The 9,623-nt window shown below is 37.2% G+C and overlaps 1 pseudogene; it reads left to right on the forward strand.

The window, feature by feature from the left end:
* The window catches only part of LOC110212791 (large ribosomal subunit protein eL27 pseudogene), a 59,163-nt pseudogene extending 49,848 nt beyond the window's left edge, over positions 1–9,315 (forward strand).
* The last annotated feature ends 308 nt before the right edge of the window (positions 9,316–9,623 follow it).

Raw genomic sequence — 9,623 nt, forward strand, 5'->3', positions numbered from 1 at the left:
TGAATAGCTGAAAACCACACTGAGACTTTTGTCTATATCCTATACATAATAGGGGCACATGGTTAACACATTTTACTGATTGAATTCTAGATCAAAAAATGTTTGGAGAACATTGTACTAGAGAATCTGAAATGAATGAAAAGAATGCCATGCAGTAGTAAAAGCCCAAATGAGATTACATAGCATGAATTTGTAATGCACTCAGTCAGCAAAGACTGGTGATTTTCTCTTACAATGCTTGGCAGCTCTGGTTCAGGCCAAGAAAATGTAGGTGAAAAGAATAGCCTAGTGCTGAGGATGATATATGCATTTATAAGACTTACATACTTTTTTAAAAATGGTATCTGTTATGATTTAGACAACAATATTTTGAAGTACTAGAGCAAGCATTGCAATCCTTGTTTAAAGTTAGGTCAGAAAGGATCAATGACTTCAGAAGCTCATTTGAGGGCACTTTCTCTTTAAGAAATAGGACAAACATGACAGATCCAAGATGGAAGAATAGAGGCAGTAATCCAGCTTACTCTCCCAGCATTGTCCTCCAAAAAAACCCTTTAAAATTATGCCTCAAATCAAATGCTGGAACAGCAGAGCCAACAAAGGGCAGAATGAGACATCTTTCCATCCCAAGACAATTTAGGAAGTCAGCAGAAGAAATCTGTGACATTGGGGTGGTGGTTGGGTGGAGCCAAGCACAAGTCACAGGAACAGCAGCAGAACTCCTTGGAGGGGGTGGTAACAGTGGCAGCAGCAGCGTTAAGAGCTCTTAGCCAATGGATGGTAAAGGTATTGAACAACTGGTCAGAAAGAGATTACAGGGGATACTTTGCTGCTACTGAGTGTAAGACCCCATCGTATTGCCCATACACAGTTCAGGATTGGAGTTTCAGGATGAAGAGGGGCACTAATGCTTGGCCATAGGGAGTAGGGGATCTGGTCACAGTTCCATGACCAAGAGGAGTTCTGGCACTTGTGGCTACAGGGGAGCAAGATCCTTTCCTAGGTAAAGACAAGAACACAGGCAAAGAGAACAGTGCCCACACATCTCCTTGGATCATACCACTTTGGAAGCACTGAAAACTTACAGATCCTCAGAACGAGTTTTGAAAACAACAGCATGAAAACTCTGAAGCTTGGGACAGTGCCCCTCCATCCTAGGAGCAGAACTCAACTTTAACATAAAGTTAACTGTAGAGGGCCGGCTTTGGGGAGTTGGAAGGCTTAGGCCAGCCCGGGTCTTACCTGCAGATTGTACTAAGCCTGACAGCTGTGAAACTCAGGATGTCAGCTCACCACCTCCCTGTTCTGTCTCTTCAAAACAGGATGCAGGAAGGGAGGAAACAGATGGGTACAGGACAGGATGCAGGAAAGAATGTAACAGACAAGGTACAAGGAAGTAAGGAAATCACTTAATTAGATTTGTACTTTTCATGAATAACAATGTTACTATTGCTTGATCCAGTACTATATAAGCCTGAGCCCTCAGATCAATAAACAGAGTTTGTTCTTCACTGCTCTCACCTGGCCCGTGATTCTTTCTCTCTTCACGCTCTGCCGGCATCAGACCACAGCCGGGGACGCAGGCGCTCCCGGCAGTTAACAGTCAAGAAATGGGCTGAGAAAATGAGCAAACCACAAAAAAGAACCTGACATTAAAAAGCTACTATGGTGACAGGGAAGATCAAGACAAAAACTCAGACAAAGATATCCATGTGAAAACAGCTACAAGCGAATTCTCAAAAGTTAAAAAAAAAAAGTGAATTGGAAACAAGTCCAACAAGAATTCCTGGAAGAGCTCAGAAAGGATTTTTAAAATCAGAGAACAGAGAAAATTTGGGGAAAACAAGGCAAGTAATGCAAGAAAATTATGAAAATAGAGTTATCAGCTTGGTAAAAGAGGCACACACAAAATACAATACTGAAGAAAACAGTCCTTAAAAAGACAAGTTGGTCAAATGAGGAAAAGGTACAAAAGCTCACTGAAGAAAATCATTCCTTAAAAATTAGAATTGTTCAAGTGGAAGATAATGACTCCATGAGACATCAAAAAACAATGTAACAAAGTCAAAAGAATGAAAAAATATAAGTGTGAAATATCTCATCATAAAAACAACTGACATGGAAAATAGATCACGAACAGATAATTTGAGAATTATTGGACTACCTGAAAGCCATGATAAAAAAAAAAAAAAGCTAGGACATCATTTTCCAAGAAATTATCAAGGAAAACTCCTTTGATATTATCAATCCAGAGGGTAAAATGGACCTTAAAAGAATCCACTGCTCACTTTTGAAAGAGATACTAAAATGAAAACTCTCAGGAATATTATAGCCAAATTCCAGAGCTTTCTGGTCAAGAATAAAGTATTGAAAGCAGTCAGAAAGAAACAATTCTGACATAAGGATGACATAAGATTTAGCAGCTTCCACATTAAAGGAGCAGAGGACTTGTAATATAGTATTACAGAAAGCAAAAGAGATAGGATTACAACCAAGAATAACCTACCCAGCAAAACTGAGTGTCATTTTTGAGGAGGAAAAATAGATATTTAATGAAGTTGAGAACTTTCAAGCATACCTGATGAAAAGGCTAAAGCTGAATAGACAATTTGACTTTCAAATAGAAGACTCAAGAAGCATAAAAAAAAAGGTAAACATGAAAGAGTAATCATACAGGACTCAAAAAAGTTAAACTGATTTTGTTCCTATATGGGAAGATAATACTGTAACTCCTAAGAACTTACATTATTAGGGTAGTTAGAAGAAGTATACAGAAAGGGCATGAATATGAGTTGAATATGATGGGATTATCTCAAAAAAAATGAAGGGGTGAGAAAGGGTGATACACTGGGAGAAGGAGGAAAGGTAGAATAGGGGAAATTATCTCATATAAATGAGGTACAAAAGAGCTTTTATGTTGGAGGGGAATATGGGGAGTGGCAGGCAGTGCTTGAACCTCATTTCTTGCATTTGGTTGAAAGAGGGAATAGCATATGCACTCAATTAAGTATAGAAATCTATCTTACACATACGGGACATACAGAAAGGGAGAGGAGAAGAAGGGAGGACAGATTAAGGGAGACAGTGGCCAGAAGAAAAACAGACTTTTGAAGAACAGGGTATAGAGACAGAGAGATATATAAAGAGAAAGAGACAGAAACATAGAGAAAAGCATAAGCAGGGGGAAATGTGATGAAGAGAAATACACAGCAGGTAATCATAATTGTGAAGGTGAATGAAATAAACTCACCCATAAAAGGGAAATAGATAGAAAAATGGATTAGAAACCAGAATCCAACAGTGTGTTGTTTATAAGCAATACATTTGAAACAGAGAGACATACACAGAGTAAAAAACAAGGTGCTAGAGCAAAATCTGTTATGCTTCATCTGAGGTTAAGAAAAAAAAAGCAGACATAGCAATGATGATCTCAGACAACACATAAGCAAATTAAAAGAAATAAGCAAGAAAACTACATTTTGTTCAAGTATGCTATATAGACAATGGAGTAATAGTAATACTAAATATATGTGCATCAAATGCAACATTCAGATTCTTAAAGAAAAATTAAATGAGCTACAGTAGGAAATAGAAAGAAAAACAATACTAGTAGGATACCTCGACTTTCCCCTCTCAGAACCAGATAAATTTAATCATAAAATAAATAAGAAAGAAGTTAAGGAGATGAATAGAATTTTAGGGAGACAAAATAGATATGAACTATCTAACATGGTTAAGAATAGAAAGAAGTATACTTTTTTCTCAGCAATTCATGGAACCTTTACAAAAATTGGCCATGTGTAAGGGCACGAAAACCTCAGAAAAATGCAGAAAATCAGTAATATTAAGTGCATACTTTTTAAACCATAATGTGATAAAAATTTCATCTAATAAAGGGCCATGGATGCATAGATTAAAAATTAATTGGCAAATAAATAAGCTAACTCTGAAGAATGAGTGGGTCAAAGAACACATCATGGGAAGAGTCAATAATTTCATTAAGGAGAATCACAGCAATGAGACAATATACCAAAACTTGTAGGATGCAGCCAAAGCAATACTTAAGGGAACATTTATTTCTCTAAATATTTACATAAACACAATATGGGAAGAGCAGATCAATGAATTAAATGTGCAATTTAAAAAAAACACAAGAAAAAATTTAAAAATTTATAATTAAACACTATACTGGAAATCCTGAAAATCAAAATTTTGATTAATGAAATTAAAAGTAAAAATATATATATTGAACTAATAAATAAAACTAGGAGCTGGTTTTATTTTAAAATACAATAAAATAGACAAATCATTGGTTAATTTGATTTAAAAAAACAATAATTTTTCTAGGAGTTATCCAGGAAAAGTGCCCTGATATTGTCAGTCCAGAGGGTAAAATGGAAATTGAAAAAATCCATTGATCATCTTTTGAATTAGATTGACTAATCTGAAAGAAAAGGAAAATAAGAAATGTTGAAGGGGATATGGAAAAAAGTGAGACACTAATGCACTGTTGGGAGAGTTGTGAACTGATCCAACCATTCTGGAAAACAATTTAGAACTATGCCCAAAGGGGTCTAAAACTGTGCTTACACCCTTTGACCCAGCAATTGCACTAGGTCTATATCCCAAAGAGATCAAAGAAAAATGAAAAGGTCCTATATGTACAAAAATATTTATAGCAGCTCTTTTTTGTGATGGCAAAGAATTGGAAATCAATTAGGGAATGGCTGGACAAGTTATGGTATTTGATTGTGATGAAGTACTATTGTGTTATAAGAAATGATGAAAAGGATGACTTTAGAAATACCTGTGAAGACGTATGAACTAATGCAGAGTGAAGCAAGCGGAACAAGGAAAACATTGTACTCAGAACAGCAATATTGTGCAATATCCCATTGTGAATGACTTAGCCATTCTGATCAATACATTAATCCAAGACAATTCTGAAGGATGTATGATGAAAAATGCTGTCTACCTCCAGAGAAAGAACTGATAGAGTCTGAGTGCAGATTGAAGCATAATTTTTTTCACTTTCTTCATTTTTCTTGGCTTTTTTTCCCCCAACACGACTAATATGGAAATACGTTTTGCATGATTTCACATGTAAAATTGATATCTCATTTCTTGCTTCCTCAACTAGTGGGTGAGGAGTGGGAAGGAGGGAGAAAATTCAGAATTCAGAAATCTTTTTTAAATGAATGTCAAAAATAAGTAGTTTCTTTAAAAAGGAAATAGGAGGAACGAGTACCACACATATATACACCAAGAGACGCAGTTTAAAAGCATATGCCACCAGAACATGTGATGAATCATTCAGAATGTAAGTCAGAAATATTAGCACACTACAATAGAGTGCCAGGGAGGAAGGTGCAAAAGTGCAATTGCATGCTGATGATAGCCCCAGCAATTCTATTATACTGGGGCTGGGATCCAGAATGTATTTAAGCAGATAACATTTTGGAGTCTACACTGGTGCGCTGTTTAAACCGTCCTAATATGTGGGAGATTTCAAAGAGATCTGATGCAGGGTGATTATGGAAGCAGAAGATGGCTGAAACATTGATTTCAACTCAATTCAGTTAGTAGAAAGAGCACTGAATGTGATGTTAGATGTTATGTGCCAGACATGTTCTCCAACTTACTACCTTAATTCATTTTTTATAATTTATTTTTAAAATACATTTTATTAGAGTATAAAACTACTTAACAGATTACTACAATAACACTACAAAAACACACCTATTGGGCACATGGCATCATATTGATTCCAAAGTTTCCATTATTAGCAAAGAGGTATGCTTTGGCTGTCACTGTTCATGAGAGTGGCAGCCACCTGTATGACCCTGAGGAAGTTACTTAATATCTATGGACCTCAGTTTTGTCATCTTTAAAAAGAAAGGGCTTCATAACTTTTTTTGTGTCTTAGACCCCTTGTTAGTGTGGGGACAGCCATTGCCCCCTTATCAGAGTGTTTACTGCTGAATTTCTATCCAGTTCACATATTCCCTGGTTAAGAACTAGATGATCTCCAAGGCTCCTTCTAGATCAAATGTTATGATGCACTAATAAAATTCAATCAAATTCATTTTAATAAAGATTTATTAAGCAACTAATATTTGGAAGTCACCCTGTAACGTGCTATGAGGGGTACAAAAGACGAAAAATTACTGTCCCTGGCCTCATATAATTCAGGAATGTGGGTTTTGTGATCTTGGGATCCTTCATTTTTTTCCCTATTATTTCCACATTTATGTGTATGGTCAGCACAAAGCCTCTGGGAGAGGTAAACAGGAGACTGACTGGTTTATTTGTTGACCTTATAGGATCTGAATGGACTCCCACAACCTTTATTGTTCTGCCCCAAAATCTAGACACAGTCATACCATTGGGGGAACTGAGTGATAATAAGCTATGTCCCAGATTCAGCCTAGCTCTGCATATCAGACTGTGTCCACTGAATTCATTGTTCTTTCCCTGGAAGAGTAATGTCCTGTCAGAGGCACCAGGAAGCACTTATTCCTACTCTCTGCTTGCTTGCATTATCCTCTGACTCTTTTATTACTATTAGAGGCAGCTGATTCAGAGGATAGAGCGCTAGGTCTGGAACCTGGAAGACTGGAGTTCAGATCTCACCTCAGACACTTACTAGCTGTGTGGCCCTAAGCAAAACACTTAAGTTCTGTTTGCTGCAGTTTCCTCTACTCTAAGATGGGAATATAATAATAACACCTACCTCCCAGTGTTGCTGTGAGTATCAAATGAGATAATATTTGTCAAAAGTATTTAGCATAGTGTCAGGCCCTATATAAATATTTACTCTCCCTGACTTGTTCTGATCAATTGACTTCTGTTCTCAATTTCTGTTCCTGATATTGATTGGACCTTCTGTTGCTCTAGACCCTGCTCTATCCTTTGGCCTGTGGTCCCGCTTCTCCATGTTCATGGGCAATTATTCTGCTATCGCTGTCCTGATTGCATTCCTCTATTATTTACTCTAGATCCCTTGTCAGTACAGATAATTATCCTTACACTATGCTCACTGCCTTTATAGTTGGGAAAGGGAAATCTGAGATCCAAGGCTTAGGAAACATGAACATGTTATAAGTAAAAGAATAATGAATGATTTCTCAAATATATATGACACTTCAATGTTTATAAAGCTATTTCCTCACAATCCTATACCTTTGAGGTACCTTTTCTGTAAGAAAAGGGTACAAGCTTGGAGTTAAATTAACTTGCCCATCATCACACAGCTCATTCAGCAAACATTTGATACCTACAAGGTATCCAGCATATACCCATTATATACAGAGTCCTGAGAAGACAAGACAAAAACAAAAAGTAGTTTCTACCTTCAGGGAGCTTATATTTAGGTATGAGGCAAAGGGAAGGACAAAAGGACAATGATGAAACTGATAAGCAAATGCAAGATATTTTCAAGAAGTAGAAAGCACTAACAACTGGTGGGGAAAGGCACCTGAAATGAACCATAAAGGAAGCTAAGGATTCTAAGAATTAGAAATGAAGAAGGCTTGCTAAGGGAAACTATTAATATGTTATTTTCCTGCCAGTTAGAAAGTACTAGCATGCTTATTTTCTGAATGGGAAAATTATCTTTTCCTACTTTTAATGAATATATGCTTATGGGAAGCCTTCTCCCTCCTCTCCCCAATAAATTAAAACATTGGGATTGAGATATGAATATGGCAATTGCCTGGACTTAACTTCAGCACTAGTAGCATTCAGCCTGTGAAGTCCCAGCTGTCTCAGGAGAGGCCAAGAGAAATGCTTTGGGTGTTTGCTTGGATCACTAAAACAGCCAGAGTTTTGCCAAAAAGTCTCAAAGTAAATAGTTTGCCAAATTCTCATAGGAGCAGTTAGTGAAGGAACTAAACTTTCTGTTTGCCTGTAGATATGAAACTTGCTGTTTGGAATGAGGAAGATCATAAGAGCTTGGGGTGATACTATTGATTTGGTTGATGCTTTTTATTGATTTCTAAAATTCTAATTGCAATTTTATTTAACATGTCCTTGAATTAGAGGTAAACCAATAAAGCACACGTCCAGTGACATAATGAATGTTCCAAAAGTAATGGGATAATAATACTAGATGCCTTTGGGAAGAAAGAAATACTAAAAGGGAAAGATATTTCCTAGTAGGATGAGGGCTGAGCTGTGAGCCAAATAAATGGGTAGTCCAAACATGCAGACCTTAGATAAATAAAATAGGTTATACCACATGCAAAGATGCAGGGCCTAAGTAAAAGAGGTGACCAGCTTTCTGAGAGTCAGAGAACTTTGAAGTTATGCCAGAGTGCCTTCTGGTGGCAACTGGTGGGCATACAGGTGGACTTCTTAACATAAAAATTGGTTCCTACTGCTAAATAGGGTCAGCCATTCATCACAAACATCCTACTACAGAAGTTAGGACCAAGACTTGCTTATGTTCATGCCGCTAGAAAGTTTGGTGGACAAACTTAAATCCAGGATTTCAAACTACAGTTTAGACTCAGGCCTGCTAAATCCTAGGTCTAGCACCCTTTCACTAATAGGAATTAGACTAAGCAGTATGATGAGCCTGTTTTGTTTGTCTAAAACATGGTAATAGGAGTGAAGTTAGCTTTGCCATGATGACAATGGTGTAGCTTCTAGGATAGCTCGGAGAGATGATGCAGGGAACTCTTGTTCTATTCTCCCAGTTAATGAGCTACTCTCCCCAGCTGACTTGTAGAGAGAGCTAAAAGAGAATCTTTAGCTTTGACCAGTTGATAAACTTTCTTATAAAGTCAATAGTAGCAGAGAGAAATGTTGACTTTTTTAAATCCCTAGCTCAAGGTTGTAGGTAGCTGAAAGTCCTTTTGAAAATTAAAGAGTTACTGGGCTCCAGACTACAAAATGGCAAGTTCACAAAACCCGGGAAGGTGGTGCTGGTCCTGGCTGGGAGATACTCTGGGCGCAAAGCAGTCATCGTCAAGAACATTGATGATGGGACCTCCGACAGGTCCTATAGCCATGCCTTGGTGGCAGGTATTGACCACTACCCTTGCAAAGTGACTGCAGTAATGGGCAAAAAGAAGATTGCTACAAGATAAAAAATCAAGTTCTTTGTGAAAGTTTATAACTGCAATCACCTCATGTCCACCGGATACTCTGTGGATATTCCATTCGACAAAACGGTTGTCAACAAGGATGTGTTCCGTGACCCTGCACTAAAACGTAAGGCTAGGAGGGAGGCCAAGGTCAAATTTGAGGAAAGGTACAAGATAGGCAAAATCAAGTGGTTCTTCCAGAAGCTATTGTTTTAGAACTACTTTGTTGGTCAGTAAATAAAATGTTTATTAAAAGTGAAAAAGAAAGAAAATTAAAGAGTTACCCTAGGATAATATGAAGAGTCATGTTTTCATTGAGCAGGGAAATTTTAAATCAGGGAAATTATTTTTTCCTTTAGCCCTCATAAAAATAGCCCTCAAGCAAAACAAATAGCCACAAATACTGTGTCCCAAAAAGTATGTCTCCTGTATTTGAGTCAAAAGTTGGGTGGCGTGCTTCTTCTGAAATCACAGTCATTTCATTGATCAGAATTCTTGAGTCTTTCACAGTTGTTTCATAGATAGATAGATTGT

The sequence above is a fragment of the Phascolarctos cinereus genome, unplaced genomic scaffold (assembly GCF_003287225.1).
Source record: "Phascolarctos cinereus isolate Bilbo 61053 unplaced genomic scaffold, phaCin_HiC Scaffold_726;HRSCAF=1367, whole genome shotgun sequence".
Taxonomy (NCBI): domain Eukaryota; kingdom Metazoa; phylum Chordata; class Mammalia; order Diprotodontia; family Phascolarctidae; genus Phascolarctos; species Phascolarctos cinereus.